The sequence below is a fragment of the Tachypleus tridentatus genome, chromosome 13 (genome assembly GCF_004210375.1).
Source record: "Tachypleus tridentatus isolate NWPU-2018 chromosome 13, ASM421037v1, whole genome shotgun sequence".
NCBI lineage: Eukaryota > Metazoa > Arthropoda > Merostomata > Xiphosura > Limulidae > Tachypleus > Tachypleus tridentatus.
In genome coordinates this window covers 7373996-7390976 of record NC_134837.1, presented here as the reverse complement: position 1 = coordinate 7390976, position 16981 = coordinate 7373996, and the positions used below count along the sequence as shown (strand labels likewise).

Here is a 16981-nt window from a genome sequence, read left to right as displayed (position 1 = left end):
ACTATGTTTGCTAATGATGGAGCATTAATCTTAATAATAATAATAAAACAAAATACTTGTTTTGATTAAAACATAAAACTATTTTAAATGAGATTGATTTCAAGTTGCTATACATTCATAGTAATGGTTGTATAAATAATATTAATAATTGAAAATTTCTGGAAATTGAAAATTGATGTTATTAAATATTTAGGCATAAAAATTGATGAAGACTTTTAGTTTAAAACAATATATTAAGAATTTGACAAAACTAAAACTTTAAATCTATTAATAAATACTTTTTAACTTGTAAACTCCCAGTCGTTAAGAATTCTTCATTTCTCATTGATACTTTTAGTAATTCGGTATAATATTTGATATGATCCGACTACATTAAGGTTAATTGTTTCATTATGTAATAATATTATACAAATATAATATATAATTTTAAAACAAAACAATTTATAAATGATACACTTTACTAAATATGTTATCTATAAGGTAGTTACTGATATATTGATTGTTGTTATTAATAAAGAATAAAACTTATTATTTACAAATATGAAAAGTATGTTTATAGTCAAGCACAAAACTACACATTGAGCTACCTATGTTCTCTGTCCTTCACAGTCATCGAAACCCGGTTTGTAGCTGTAAGTACGAAGACTTAATGCTGCGCCAGTGGGGGAGGGAAGAAATAAATATATGCTTATATCCTAATATAGTTTATTTTGATTAACGAGACCACTTACGGCCGTTAATGGCAACTTAGGTGCGTAATGGATGATTCTTTGGCAGATTTACCTGTTCTGTTAGAATGCATAGTATTTTAATACATACATGGATATTATACATAAACAATTTTGTTATACCAAAAATATCTAATAATTTACCTTTAACGGTAAAATTGAAAACATTGCAAGTAAATTTAAGGTAAGAAATTTTTTCTTTAGAATATTTTAAATTAATAAATGATTTTTTTTTGTTAAATGTGGGCTAAAATGTCTTAGATAAATTAACATTTTAATGCATTGTATTTATAATATAATTTTCATTGAATTGTATTATATTGTAATAACAATATTTAAAATTATTCAAATAAGAAATATATATCCGATACTATTCACCTTATGTTTTGCTCTAAAATATATATATATTTCATAATTTCTCGTCACTTCATTAATTTCCCTCGTAGGTAGCGCTCTGAATAAGGCCAATTTTTCCGGACGAATTGTACAAAGGAGCGGGTCATTTGGCCCACAAAGTGGATAAAAAAGTTAGTAACCTTTACTTTCAGTAATGCTTACATAACCCTTATACAAAATTTTCCATTTTATGAATAAATTGGAACCTTCTAGAATGATTTTCACGTTAAAATAATTCGTTTCAATGTTAGATTGAGAGCCAGATTGGATAAAATTGTCAGTACTTTTCAGGCATTAGTATTTGATAACTGCATTTTAAAACTAACATATTTTGTCTTTTGTATTTATATTTATATATCATTCAATTATATTCGATCGTATCTGGTTACCTACAGGTTCCTGTTCTGACCTGATAGTAACTTCATTGTACAGCTGTTACTGCGAAAATAGTTAAACTGCTTAAATTCGGTAACTCCTGAGGCGTAATAACAACTGTTTATGGGTAAAATACTTATTGTCTCATTAAGCCCACAGATTTCTAGAAAGAAATAAAATCTATGAACGTTGCTTAGAGTTCTAACAAATGTATATACTTAAGGGTCTGACCCATGAGTACAAGTAATTGAAATAATTCTACACATTTATATAACTATCATATCACGTATGTACAGAAGTAGCAGACTACGACAATTTTGTTACTGTCATATCACCTACCATAGTTTTATATGTAAGCACTAACTAAACAAAGGATACAGCTAACTTTTACCAGACTTCTGTGTAGTCACTAACTGAACAAAGGATACAGCTAACTTTACCAGACTTCTGTATAGTCACTAACTAAACAAAGGATACAGCTAACTTCACCAGACTTCTGTATAGTCACTAACTAAACAAAGGATACAGCTAACTTCACCAGACTTCTGTGGTCACTAGCTGAACAAAGGATACAGCTAACTTTACCAGAATTCTGTGTAGTCACTAACTGAACAAAGGATACAGCTAACTTTACCAGACTTCTGTGTAGCCACTAACTGACAAAGGATACAGCTAACTTTACCAGACTTCTTGTAGTCGGTAACTGGACAGACGTTATAGCTAACTTTAGGAGACTTCTGTGTAGTCACTAAGTAAACAATGGATAGAGCTAACTTTACCAAACCTCTGTGTAATCAATAACTAAACAATGGATATAGTTAACTTTATCAGACTTCTGTGTAGTCACTAACTAAGCAATGGATCTAGTTAACTGTACCAGACTCCTGTGTCGTCACTAACTGAACAAACGATACAGCTAATTCTACCAAACTTCTGTATAGTCACTAACTAAACAATGGATATACTTAACTTTACTCAGACTGTGTAAACACTAACTGACAAAAAATGTAGCTAACTTTAACAGACTTCTGTGTAATCACTAACCAAACAATGGGTATAGCTAACTTTATCAGACTACTGGGTAATCACTAACTAAACAATGGGTATAACTAACTTTATCAGACTTCTGTGTAATCACTAACCAAACAATGGATATAGCTAACTTTATCAGACTTCTGTGTAATCACTAACCAAACAATGGGTATAGCTAATTTTATCAGACTTCTGTGTAATCACTAACCAAACAATGAGTATAGCTAACTTTATCAGACTTCTGTGTAATCACTAACCAAACAATGGGTATAGCTAACTTTATCAGACTTCTGTGTAATCACTAACCAAACAATGGGAATAGCAAACTTTATCAGACTTCTGTGTAATCACTAACCAAACAATGGGTATAGCTAACTTTATCAGACTTCTGTGTAATCACTAACCAAACAATGGGAATAGCAAACTTTATCAGACTTCTGTGTAATCACTAACCAAACAATGGGTATAGCTAACTTTAACAGACTTCTGTGTAATCACTAACCAAACAATGGGTATAGCTAGCTTTATCAGACTACTGGGTAATCACTAACTAAACAATGGGTATAGCTAACTTTATCAGACTTCTGTGTAATCACTAACAAAACAATGGGTATAGCTAACTTTATCAGACTTCTGTAATCACTAACCAAACAATGGATATAGCTAACTTTATCAGACTTCTGTGTAATCACTAACCAAACAATGGGTACAGCTAATTTTATCAGACTTCTGTGTAATCACTAACCAAACAATGAGTATAGCTAACTTTATCAGACTTCTGTGTAATCACTAACCAAACAATGGGTATAGCTAACTTTATCAGACTTCTGTGTAATCACTAACCAAACAATGGGAATAGCAAACTTTATCAGACTTCTGTGTAATCACTAACCAAACAATGGGTATAGCTAACTTTACCAGACTTTTTGTGTAGTCGCTAGCTGAACAAAGGATACAGCTAACTTTACCAGACTTCTGTATAGTCACTAGCTAAACAAAAAATACAGCTAACTTCACCAGACTTCTGTGTAGTCGCTAGCTGAACAAAGGATACAGCTAACTTTACCAGACTTCTGTGTAGTCACTAACTGAACAAAGGATACAGCTAACTTTACCAGACTTCTGTATAATCACTAACTGAACAAAGGATGTAGCTAACTTTACCAGACTTCTTGTAGTCTGTAACTGAACAGACGTTATAGCTAACTTTACCAGACTTCTTGTAGTCTGTAACTGAACAGACGTTATAGCTAACTTTACCAAACATCTGTGTAGTCACTAACTAAACAATGGGTATAGCTAACTTTATCAGACTTCTGTGTAATCACTAACTAAACAATGGGTATAGCTAACTTTATCAGACTTCTGTGTAATCACTAACCAAACAATGGATATAGCTAACTTTATCAGACTTCTGTGTAATCACTAACCAAACAATGGGTATAGCTAACTTTTTCAGACTTCTGTGTAATCACTAACTAAACAATGGGTATAGCTAACTTTTTCAGACTTCTGTGTAATCACTAACTAAACAATGGGTATAGTTAACTTTATCAGACTTCTGTGTAATCACTAACCAAACAATGGATATAGCTAACTTTATCAGACTTATGTGTAGTCACAAAGTAAACAATGGGTATATCTAACTTTATCAGACTTCTGTCTAATCACTAACCAAACAATGGATATAGCTAACTTTATCAGACTTCTGTGTAATCACTAACCAAACAATGGATATAGCTAACTTTATCAGACCTATGTGTAATCACTAACTAAACAATGGGTATAGTTAACTTTATCAGACTTCTGTGTAATCACTAACCAAACAATGGATATAGCTAACTTTATCAGACTTATGTGTAGTCACTAACCAAACAATGGATATAGCTGACTTTATCAGACTTATGTGTAGTCACTAACCAAACAATGGATATAGCTGACTTTATCAGACTTCTGTGTAATCACTAACCAAACAATGGGTATATCTAACTTTATCAGACTTCTGTGTAATCACTAACTAAACAATGGGTATAGCTAATTTTACCAGACTTCTTGTAGTCTGTAACTAAACAGACGTTATAGCTAACTTTTACCAGACTTCTTGTAGTCTGTAACTAAACAGACGTTATAGCTAACTTCACCAGACTTCTTGTAGTCTGTAACTGAAGAGACGTTATAGCTAACTTTACCAGACTTCTTGTAGTCTGTAACTGAACAGACGTTATAGCTAACTTTACCAGACTTCTTATTGTCTGTAACTGAACAGACGTTATAGCTAACTTCACCATTGTTCTTGTAGTCTGTAACTGAACAGACGTTATAACTAACTTTACCAGACTTCTTGTAGTCTGTAACTGAACAGACGTTATAGCTAACTTTATCAGACTTCTGTGTAGCTAACTTTATCAGACTTCTGTATAGCTAACGTCTCCTGGTTTCTGTTAAGTCGATATCCAAAGATTTTGGAGTTTAATTAACCTCATCAGATTATTTTCTAGTCGAACGTTGGACAGCAGTTGTGGTTACACGTAACCAGACTTCCTTAAAGGTAACAACTGAGAAATAAATATCGGTAATGGCTCTGGACCTCTGTTTGGATTTATCAATGTGTAGAGCAACCATTCATTTGTGAGTGTGATAACAAGACAACGAACAAGTACCGTGTTAGAGACAGTTTCTTAATATTCACTATACGAGTAGACAACTTCAAGTTTTAATCGTGTTTTCTTTTCTAACAAACTGATCTACTTACTTTAATGTCTGTTGTAAGTTTATTTACTCATTGCCATGGTAACATCGATTTTCCCATCAAGAAATTCATGGATAGTTCTGTTTGTATTACATATCTGTCTTTCGACTCAAGTGGTGAAAATTATTCTTTGTGTGGTAATAATTGTAGACATAATTTATTAAATATTAATAAGGTTGGTAACATGAGTACACAACCGAAACGCCCATACAGAAACGTTTTTAACGCATTGAACTGAAGCTATTTTCCACACTGAAATATTATTTATTTTCACTAAATGCCTAAACTTCAGTTTATTTCTAGATTTATACATTAATGTGTTAGGACACGATAAAATATTCTCTTACTTTCCATTTTCTGTGGCTAATTCTTCCATGTCGTCGTAGAATTTATATTTCAACACTATGGTAATACTTCACTGACCCCTGTTGAAAACTGAATAAGCCAGGATGAGAATAGTTATCATTCTTTACAATTCCCATATATTTGGACGAAGGGCATAGTATAAGGGTTCTGATCGAATGAACATACTGATCCAACTTCGGGTCCTAACTGTATAGAAAGAAGCTTGCTTATGGTACTGGTATATGCTAGAAGAAATTATTTTAGTGGCCCTCCACAAATAAACCTTGGTAAAAGCAGTGTTTAACACTATATATTAAGTTTTGTTTTTATGCCACAGTCTAAAAAACGTAGAGAATTGTCAGTAGAGCAGAGAGTTTGTACAAAAGCTTCACGTGATGCTGGTTGGACAAATTGGAGCAGACTTGAGAAACACTGTCAAGTACACTCTAGATAGTGAGACCAAGACAGGTAAATTTAAAAATAGGAAAGGAAGAGGCAGAACACCAATACTCAGCGATACTGATATTATATATCTTTGTTTATGTAGCTTTAGGACAGAAAGAAAATTGACACTGATCTCAAGCATGAGATAAACAACCATGTACCAATGACAGAAAAGTGTCCAGATCTACAGTATCTAGAACACTCAACGACAACTGAACATTTGGTCATGTAACAATTTTAAAACAATTACTTAGATCTCAAATATTGTCAAGAGACCAAAACTGGCTAAAAAGTACAAAAACTAAACTACTGATGATTGGAAAAGGGTGTGAAGAATGGGTGAGTGGAAGTTTGAAAAATTTGATTCAAAGCGTAGTTTGTACATCGAACGAAAGAAAGATAGAATATACTTATCTCAATGCATAGCACTTACCATGAGGCAGTGTGATGGTTTGGAGGTGTTTTTGCTGAGGTGGCAGGAGATGTTTACAAAATAGATGAAATAATTGACCAACACAAGTACCATCAGATACGGATCTCTCATGGTATACCCAGTGGTTTGTTTATTATAGGAAAAGGATTCTACTACCAAGAAGATAATGACCCAAACACTAGCCCAACCTATGAATAAATTACGTAGCCAAGAAAGGAGCTGCTGGAGTCATTCAAACGATGTAATGGTCCCCCACAGAGTCCTGATTTAAACTCAACTGAGCAGATCTGGGATTTGATAGATCAAAAACTTGACATATCGAAAGTTACTTCCAAAGAAAATTTATGGAAATGTGTTACAGACACTTGGAGTAAAATCCCACTTTAAATATGTTAAACAGTGCCAGGGAAACTGTCTTCAGTTATTAAAGGAAAAGGTGGGGATACAAAGTATGAACTGTTTGTTGAACTCAAGCATTTCCACTGAGTCTCTGTTGTACTATATATGAAGATTAACACAATTTTTATGTTTCATCTATGATTTACCTTCCATTATTCTTTAAAAGTAACCTGATATCTAATCTTTGATTTAGTCTTAACACTTTTGTTTTGCACAGTACTGTATATCATTAATGATAAAAACTTCGAACTGTACCATTCATTAGTGAAAACTGGTCTTTGAATGGGTTGAATTAAGCTGACATTCTGTTACTTATTCAAGACGTACTCTACAGTTTATCACCTATGAAACAAACACTTTTAGAATTATCAATTATAACACATCATATCGTATCCGAGAAGCAATTTTATATCCACTAGGATTTGTCATATCGTGACAGAGGATCACATTTATATCCACAAGGATTTGTCATTATCGTGATAGAGGATCACATTACATCCACTAGGATTTGTCATTATCGTGATAGAGGATCACATTATATCCACCAGGATTTGTCATATCGTGATAGAGAATCACATTATATCTACTAGGATTTGTCATTATCGTGATAGAGGATCACATTATATCTACAAGGATTCGTCATGTCGTGACGAAGGAGTGCTTTATGTCTAGTAGAATTTGTTACGTTGTAATGGCGTAGACATTAAATGTGCAAGGATTTGTCATTGTGATGGAGGAAAGATTAGCATTGTAAAAACTAGTATTTTCAATGACAAGGAACCCACTTGAAGTAAATGTGTATGTAGTAGAAACGGTTTTTATTGGTATAAAAACGTTTTTAAAGCACAAAACAAGTAACAACGTTTCGACTTTCTTAGGTCATTACCAGGTATCTACTCTACATATATAACAGAAGTTATCATTTTCTAATACACTTATCAGTTTTATCCTACATGACGTCATACCGATATAATCATAACTGTTTGTATTACCCTTCTGGATATACGGCGTAGATACAAACTTACCCCTCGGTACTTGCCTTTAAGGTAACCATAACCATGACCTCCAAGGTATATCATACACAGTTCACTGTGAAGAATTTCTTCAACCTTTGGTCTTTTCAATCACAAAACTCCAAATTATTTCCTTGCTCAATTCCAGTACTTTCACTGTTATTCTTAGCAAGCCCATTAAGGCTAACTAAGCTACGTTTCTAATGGAAAGTTGTCTTTTGTTTACTATTTTTTGCAGATGGTCGTACTTCTAGATCCACATGCAGGGAACACCACTGATGTATTGCGAGCGAAAAGAGCCCAAGAAAAACGTTACGTATTTGATTATGCTTTTGATGCGAGTTCAACACAGGTATGTTATCACACGACGTACGCTCTTACTTAAAACATTCTTCAAAGAAGTACTTTGTTAATGCAGTATGAAACCATCGAGTCACGTGTGTCATGACGATTATTTGAAACTTTAAACTGTGAAGTCCAGGGGAAAAGGACTCGGCATGGCCAGGTGGGTTAAGGAGTTCGACTCGTAATCTGAGCGTCGCGGGTTTGAATCCCTGTCGCACCAAATATGTTCGCCCTTTCAGCTGTGGGGGCGTTATAATGTGACAGTCAATCCCAGTAGTCATTGGTAAAAGACTAGCCAAAGAGGTGGCGGTAGGTGGTGATGACTAATTGCCTTCCCTCTAGTATTACACTGCTAAATTAGGGACGGCTAGCGCGGATAGCCCTCGTGTAGCTTTGCGCGAAATTCAAAAACAAACAAACCAGGAGAAAAATAAAGGAATTCTTACAATATAATTAATAATGCTTTGTTTTAAGTTGTCTTGTAGTAGCAGATCCAATTCTAGATTCTGAATTTAGAAAACTCGTGTGGAAAAGAACGAAACTTGAACCCAGTGTTTTTGTCCACCTTTTCCTCATATGTGTGTGTGGGGTTGGGGAACCCGTGTTCCTCTTCAGAACCCATGGGTACACCATTCTAGTCTTTGTCAGAACACCTAGATCCTCCCGTTAGATTTTGTCTGGAAACGTTGATTCACCATTTCACTCCTTCAAATGCTTCGCTTTACCATTCTGAGATTCAGACATTTATTATACACTATTATATATGTAAAGGTGCCATTAGTCCCGTCTACAAGTAAGACAGACAAAATTATAGTCACTACACGAAGATACAGGAGTTTTAAGAACATCGAACTGTTGAACTGAAAATGGCTTAAAAGTGCGAAACAAGGGTAGTTTAGTAGTATAGGGGTGTAAAGTGAGATTAACTTAGTAACATTAAACCAGGCGAGTAAGAAAATTAACTTTAAATCCTGAAACTACAAACATTTGTAAGACAAGATTATATAAGCACTTACAAGGAACATCACATGTAAATAAACACAACAAAACAGGTCACTAAGCTACGAAGTTATATAGGTATTATATAAAGAACAAGGTTACACAAAAAATTATGTAGGTATTATATAAAGAACAAGATTACACAAAAAATTATGTAGGTATTATATAAAGAACAAGGTTACACAAAAAATTATGTAGGTATTATATAAAGAACAAGGTTACACAAAAAATTATGTAGGTATTATATAAAGAACAAGGTTACACAAAAAATTATGTAGGTATTATATAAAGAACAAGGTTACACAAAAAATTATGTAGGTATTATATAAAGAACAAGGTTACACAAAAAATTATGTAGGTATTATATAAAGAACAAGGTTACACAAAAATTATGTAGGTATTATATAAAGAACAAGGTTACACAAAAAAATATGTAGGTATTATATAAAGAACAAGGTTATACAAAAAATTATGTAGGTATTATATAAAGAACAAGGTTACACAAAAAATTATGTAGGTATTATATAAAGAACAAGGTTACACAAAAATAACTTATTCTCTTTCACTAAATTAATCGTATTTGTCACTTTCCACTATTTCCAGTATTACAGCTCGCTATTCCAAACTAAACTTTCCATCCATTCTAAAACTACAGTTTGATTTGTTTGAATTTCGCCCAAAGCTACTCGTGGGCTATCTGCGCTAGCCGTCCCTAATTTTGCAGTGTAAGACTAGAGGGAAGGTAGCTAGTCATCACCACCCACCGCCAACTCTTGGGCCATTAACATTAAGCTACCTATCTTGTTTCTATATATTCACATTAAGGTACTTATCTTGTTTTTATATATTCACATTACGCTACCTAACTTGTATCTATATATTCAAATTAAGGTACCTATCTTGTTTTTATATCTTAACATTAAGGGACCTATCTTGTTTCTATATATTCACATTGAGGCACCTATCTTCTTTCTATATATTCACATTAAGGTACCTATCTTTTTTCTATATATTCACATTAAGCTACCTATTTTGTTTCTATATATTCACATTATAGTACCTATCTTGTTTCTATATATTCACATTAAGTTTCCTATCTTGTTTCTATATATTCACATTAAGCTACCTGTCTTGTTTCTATATATTCACATTAAGCTACCTATTTTGTTTCTATATATTCACATTAAGTTACCTATTTTGTTTCTATATATTCACATTAAGCTACCTGTCTTGTTTCTATATATTCACATTAAGCTACCTATTTTGTTTCTATATATTCACATAATGGTACCTATCTTGTTTCTATATATTCACATTAAGGTACCCATTTATTTCTGTATGTTTTTTACGATCCCTATTCTTCGTTTCTAAATAAACATTTTTTAATAATCATGTTTCTTTATTTTTATGTCCGTGATGGACGTAAATCCGTCCAATAAGAATACTGTCTTATATGAAAAGTTTAATTTAATAAAACAACATAGTTGGTGTATGATGCTGTTCTGGGAAACAGTTACGTTTGAGTTGACTTCATGTTGAGTGAATGGTTGTTGTCTCTGGTATCGTTGAATGTATGATGAACAATAAAGCTACTAAATTCATGCCCTGTAACTACATGAGGAGTCTGTAAACACTGGCCTGGACGCACTACTGAACTATACTCTGATGGTTTATGGACGAGATTTATGACTGCATGAGGTTTATACACACACGAGCATGCAATGGATGTATTTTAGTCTGTGTGTGTGTGTGTGTGTGTACACTCAGACTTTATAGTTATTTTAAGTTGTAATGCTGCATATATAGATAGCTATATGTATTTTATAACTTGTATGGACGAATTCATGTTTATTAATTGCAAAACAAAAAATAACATCGTGTATCATTATCCAAATAATCATTTTAGTATTACTTATAATAATTATATTTCTCTTTTTTCTCTTCTCCTTCACTGGTCATAGTAAGGCCGGTTACACATTAGTTATAGCTAGCCAGTTCTCCTTTCACAGCACTGTCGTGCACACGCTACAATGCAAAACATCCTTGTTAACTTACAACCATAAACTGATTATATTAGTTTACCTCACCCTCCATTTTTGATGGAGTTTGATGACCATTGTAATGACCCTAAACTCTTTATCTGAAACTAAATATTTTCCAAAGAAAATATATAACTACAATATAATATTTATGCTTCTCGTTTGCTAGAATAATTATATATTATCATTTTCGTCATATGCCACTTGCACGATTCTTACCACTTTTTAATAGTCAGCTTCAATGATGGCTACTCTATGCGCAGTATCTATAAAATTCGCAATCAGGTAATGTGGGCTGTATTTCAACACTCATAATCGCATTGGGATCCGATATTTCAAACTAATCTGTTGCTATTGTTTTAAACTTCGGCTTAAAGATATCTGTTGTGGAAGACTAGCTGATACGGTTCATGATGATTTACTATATCTGCTGACTGTTTGATTGCATCAGTTCCAGATGTAAAAAAATTTACCTGTAACTAGAGATTGTCAGAGATAGTTATTTGAGAATATAGAGCATTTATAGCTTCTATGCGACCATATTATTTGTATATAATGCATAGAAATGGGCAAATGCGCTTAAACTAACCACATATGAAATTTTACCAGTAGAAAATTCAACCGCTTCGAATAGAACATATACATCTAAAACATCGTTTTAAATAAACTCTTGTGTCCTTTTAAAATAATCATTCTACGAATGTTTGTAATAAATTTTAATATTACGTATATTGTTTGTTTAACTCCTTCACTTCATATATAATATAGGGGTTGACTCTATGAAGATACTGACTGGATACTATACAAAACATTCACTATCTACATGTTACTATCATTCATTGCTAAGCTATTACTGGGTGGTAATTTCTGTTTCACTGTGTACGTAAGCTTCTTGAAGAAACGACGTGTAAAACAACTAACTTCAAGTGGTAATGATAATATCGCTTACAGTAGAATTATTTTTTTAACTTATGAAAAATATAAAAATACCTTGAAAAACACCATACACAATGCACAATTATCCCTTTAGTAACATTACCTAGGTTTGATTTTAATACTCTCTTTCGTTTTTACTACAGGCTGACGGGACAACAAAAATTAGTGCTAATAAAAAGCAAAATCAAATGGACGATCCATATGAGAACAATTAGGCGATCCTTATTATGAACCACTATCGTGATTCGTGATTTGAACGAAAGGCATTAGTAGTATTAATAAATATGTACACGTCTTTTTAGATTCTTCAAGCTGCATACGCAAGTAAAAATTAACAATTACTTAAATATGTCAAGATAGTTTATCTTTAGAAAAACTTTTAAGTTTCGTAAAATTTAAAGTTATTCTCAGCACTAGTGTTTCTTTTGTTTGTTTCTCAGTTGCTATGGTTTCCGTATTTACTTATTTATATCTTGCTGTGATTTTACATTGTGAAAACAGTTGTTAATGTTTTTTATATCTGTTACGACGGTATTATGTTGTTACATACTTGGCATGGGTTTTGTTATTTGTTTATATTTTTTCATTGTTTCTTTATGTGTCTGTCACGATAATGTTTCTAATTTATATATATTATTCAGTAATATCTGTTTTACACAGTTGTAACAAATATTTTCTCTCTGTTCATTGGTTTTCGAGTTACTACGGTTACTTGTGTTGCTATGGTTTTTCTTTAATATACTGTGGAATTTGAATTAAATGACCAGCTGACATCCCCTAAGGTTCAAGTGAATGTTTACCTCGTGACAAAAGGGAAGACAGCTAGTCTACAGCACCCGCCACAAGTGCTTTGTCGTCTCAATGAACATTGTAATTCCAGTGACTGTCATTGTTATAACGCATCAACAGCGTTATTAAGGCCTGGGCCATGGGCTCTCCGAGCAAATTATTACTAGGCCTTTACGACCAAGGAACTTGCGGAGATCCACTAACTTTATATACTTCGTATACGTGACTTACCCACATAATCTACACTTACATGTTATGACATGTTCCATGACATGCTATATATCTTAATTCCATGTACAAGATATACCTACTTAATCTAATCCACGTGGGCTCGGCATAGCCAAGTGGGTTAAGGTGTTCGACTCGTAATCTGAGTATCGCGGGTTCGAATTCCCGTCACACCAAATTAAGTGTATGTACGGAAGGTAGAGTATATTTGAAAGTATAAAAGTGAAATGTAACAAATATAGACTAGGGTGTAACACCCGCGCTCGCTATTCGAGCCATTCCACCATAATTTAATATTGTACCTAGGATGACCAACAGAGGAGTTATTCCTAAAACTAGTGATTTAGGATTATTCGACAGGATTCAATTAAAGAAGCATAGCACAACTTCTACAGCATCAACAAAAATAAGTCTTAATGACATTATGACATGATGAAGTCCATATGGACTGTATTGGTATTATATTATCATTGCAGAAATTACATTTATAATTTGAGAATCGTTAGGGAAATCATAATATAATGTAAATGTATCGTGCATCTACTTCAACTGCATTTGTGGGCCTTATTGTATTCTTAGTTTCACAAAACTAATGATTTTTTAAATATAATTTTAATCCCGCCCTTTTAAAAGACAACGACACTATTGTTCCTGTTATTTTATGTTTCGCTCTCAATGCAGTAATCAATTGACGAATCTGAGATTAAGCTGTTATGTCAAATAGACTTGGATATCTATGAATAAGTTATTTCCTCATCAAACCTGCTCCCACAGTTTATGTGGTTAAACGTCACTTTTAAAAGCATCACATTTCCAGTCACATCTAGAACATTTCAAACAAGTTTTATTGCTACATCGTTTTACTCTACATTTACAAGTTAACCCCATGTTGAATCTCATGGTCTCGCGTTAGATCGAATGACTTAGATCTAGAAACTAGGCGCGACATGGCCACGTGGTTAAGGCACTCGACTTGTAATCCGAGGGTCGCAGGTTCAAATCCCCGTCACACCAAATATGCTCGCCCTTTAAGCCGTGGGGGCGTTATCCAATATAGTTCATATGGACTTCATAATGTCATTAAGACTTATTTTTGTTGATGTTGTAGAAGTTGTGCTATGCTTCTTTAATTGAATCCTGTCAAATAACCCTAAATCACTAGTTTCAGGAATAACTCCTCTGTTGGTCATCCTAGGCTCAATATTAAATTATGGTGGAATGGCTCGAATAGCGGGTGTTACACCCTAGTCTATATTTGTTACATTTCACTTTTATACTTTCAAATATATTCTACCTTCCGTACACACACTTAACGTTCCCGCTGATACAGCGGAAAGTCTACGGATTTACAACGCTAAACTCAGGAGGTCGATTCCCCTCGGTAGACTCAGCAGATAGCCCGATGTGGTTTTACGATAAGAAAAACACAATACAACACAGTTGCACTTAACCCTAACCTACCTTCGTTACACACACTTAACTTTAGTCTACCTTCATTACACCCTCTTTATTGTTACATTTAACCCTAACCTATCTTCATTACATACATTTTATTGTTACATTTAACCCTAGCCTACCTTCGTTACATACATTTTATTGTTACATTTAACCCTAGTCTACCTTCGTTACATACATTTTATTGTATGTGGCACTTAACTAATTTACCTTCAGTGATATCGAGAAAACCCACTTGTAGAGAAAAATATATATGTAAAAACGGCTCGTTTGGGTTGAGAAAATTTTTTCGAAAAAATTTCTCAACCCAAACGAGCCGTTTTTACATATATATTTTCCTAATTTACCTTCGTTACGCATGTTTTATTGTTACACTTAAACCTACTAACTTTGTTACGTGTATCTTATTGTTACATCTTAAACTTTAATTTACCTTTGTTACACGTATTTTTGATACGCCGAACCCTAGTACTTTTTCGCTACACATTTTCAACCGTAGTCTTCTTGAAAAGATTTACGTAGTGTAATGTGTCCATGTTACAGGAAGAAGTCTATAAATGCACAGCGAAAAAGCTCGTGGAAAATGTCATGGAAGGTTATAACGGTACAGTGTTTGCGTACGGAGCAACAGGTAACCAATATTTTTTATAAACATTAAATAGAATATATAAACTTAGTCCTAATGTTCAGAAACTATTGAAAGCTTGTTTAGAAACCAATAAAATACTAGTCGACAAGAGACAGGTGTTAAGACCATTAATTCATATGTGCTTTTAAAGTAATATATAAGACGGATAGGAAAAAAAAAAACACGTATTCATAATTCTTAAGTACCTATATGGTACGTATGGATATTGCTGGTCGAAATGTGCGATAGTGTTTCATGGTGTTAGTCATGAGTCAAAGTAGGGGATACAACATTATGAAAAATGGGTTATATTTAAAGATCATAACAAAATGAATAAGATAATTTTACAATATAAGATCATAAGATAAGTTTATAGGTTCTCAAATAAAGTAACCTGTGAAGATCGTATAACACTACAAAGGTCGCTAGGTAACATGAAACAAATGTTCTGTTGCTATGTAGGAGCTGGGAAGACTTACACCATGGTAGGGACAGACAGAGATCCCGGAGTTATGGTTCGTGCTCTGCGTGACTTGTTTCAAGTAGTGAAAACAAGAGCGACACCACGACGTATGACGTCACTATGTCTTATTTAGAGGTAATACATGATATAAAGTACCAAACTGGAATGTAACGCGTCTATGTCTTATTTAGAGGTAATACATGATATAAAGTACCAAACTGGAATGTACCATCCCATATCTTATGTAGAGGTAATACATGATATAAAGTACCAAACTGGAATGTACCATTCCATGTCTTATGTAGAGGTAATACATAATAATTAAAAACCTTTTGTTCCTCGTGATTCTGTCTTTCAAAGATTAAATGAAATCGTACGTACGGCTACCAATACATCAGGTTGCAGCATTTGTATTTGAAAATGGAATATAGTTTGTAGCTTAATGAACGTTTCTAAAAAGATTTTATTTCCAAAAGAAAGTCACTCTTATACAGTGACTGACAAAATATATTCCAAGTATATGAGACCACCTGGTCCCGTTAGACACCTAGCGATACAAATTAAAATACTCTCACGTGCTTTACTCCCTCTGGTTCGTCATGACTGGAGCGTCTGTAAATAATATATCCTCCATGATCGGCTTTTCAACATGTGAGTGATAGGAAAAACAGCTATTTCCTAATATTTTGTTGTTTTATTATTATTGCATATTATCATTTCATTTTTATTACCTCTCTTCTTAACACCTTTCCAAGCTGTTGCAGATGACGGTGAACTGTTGAATGGGCTGAATTAAGCTTCTGTGTTAGTTCTTCAACTGTTACAGCATAATCTTCATGAAGGGCAGCCAGCAGCAAGTCATCATTAAACTCAAGGACGACCAGAACATGGCGCATCACTTAAGCTGTAGTTACCTGATCTGAACTTCTGAAATCACCTTCGACATTTTCTTTCATTTAGAGACTCCGCACATAAACACCTTGAATGTTTCGTGTAGTTTCTGCTGCACTATTGTCTTTTTTAAAACCCATGAAGCATTATATGCCTAATGTACTCCTCAGACACATACATCTTCATAATGGTTTATTTGGTTAATGATCTGAAAAAGTTGAGTTTGGTTAGTTTCTTTTATTTATCTGAACATATTTATACACGTCCTACTACATAATTTAGTCACTACAGCCT

The 16981-nt window shown here is 33.4% G+C and overlaps 1 pseudogene across 1 annotated transcript in view; it reads left to right on the top strand.

The window, feature by feature from the left end:
• Positions 1-16981, top strand: part of LOC143240412 (uncharacterized) — a 50145-nt pseudogene that overhangs the window by 23951 nt on the left and 9213 nt on the right. The window contains exons 13-17 of the transcript XR_013021753.1: positions 560-632; positions 1175-1255; positions 8153-8266; positions 15249-15336; positions 15796-15931. The product of XR_013021753.1 is annotated as an uncharacterized LOC143240412 (transcript). The remainder of the gene's footprint in view (positions 1-559; positions 633-1174; positions 1256-8152; positions 8267-15248; positions 15337-15795; positions 15932-16981) is intronic.